A 328-nucleotide genomic window follows, 5' to 3' on the forward strand; every position below is an offset into this window, starting at 1 on the left:
TTTTTTTTTTTTTTTTTTTTTTTTTTTTTTTTTTTTTTTGTTTTTGTTTATTTGTTTGTTTGTTTGTTTGTTTGTCCTTTTTGTTTGTTTGTTTGATTTTTTTTTTTTTTTTTTTTGTACATTGTACAACAAGTCTTACAGCATATTCAATATATAGTTTTGGTAAAGAAAGTCAAAGTGATTCTAGACCTCGGTTACACTGATGGTTCTCACATCCATATCTTATTCCATTTCACATCATGACCTTCTCAATCAGGAAACTCGCAAGCACACTACAAGAAAAATAATTTTTAGTGATAAAAACTAGTGACCATAGATAAATCGCTCA

Source organism: Ipomoea triloba, chromosome 7, assembly GCF_003576645.1.
Source record: "Ipomoea triloba cultivar NCNSP0323 chromosome 7, ASM357664v1".
Lineage (NCBI taxonomy): Eukaryota > Viridiplantae > Streptophyta > Magnoliopsida > Solanales > Convolvulaceae > Ipomoea > Ipomoea triloba.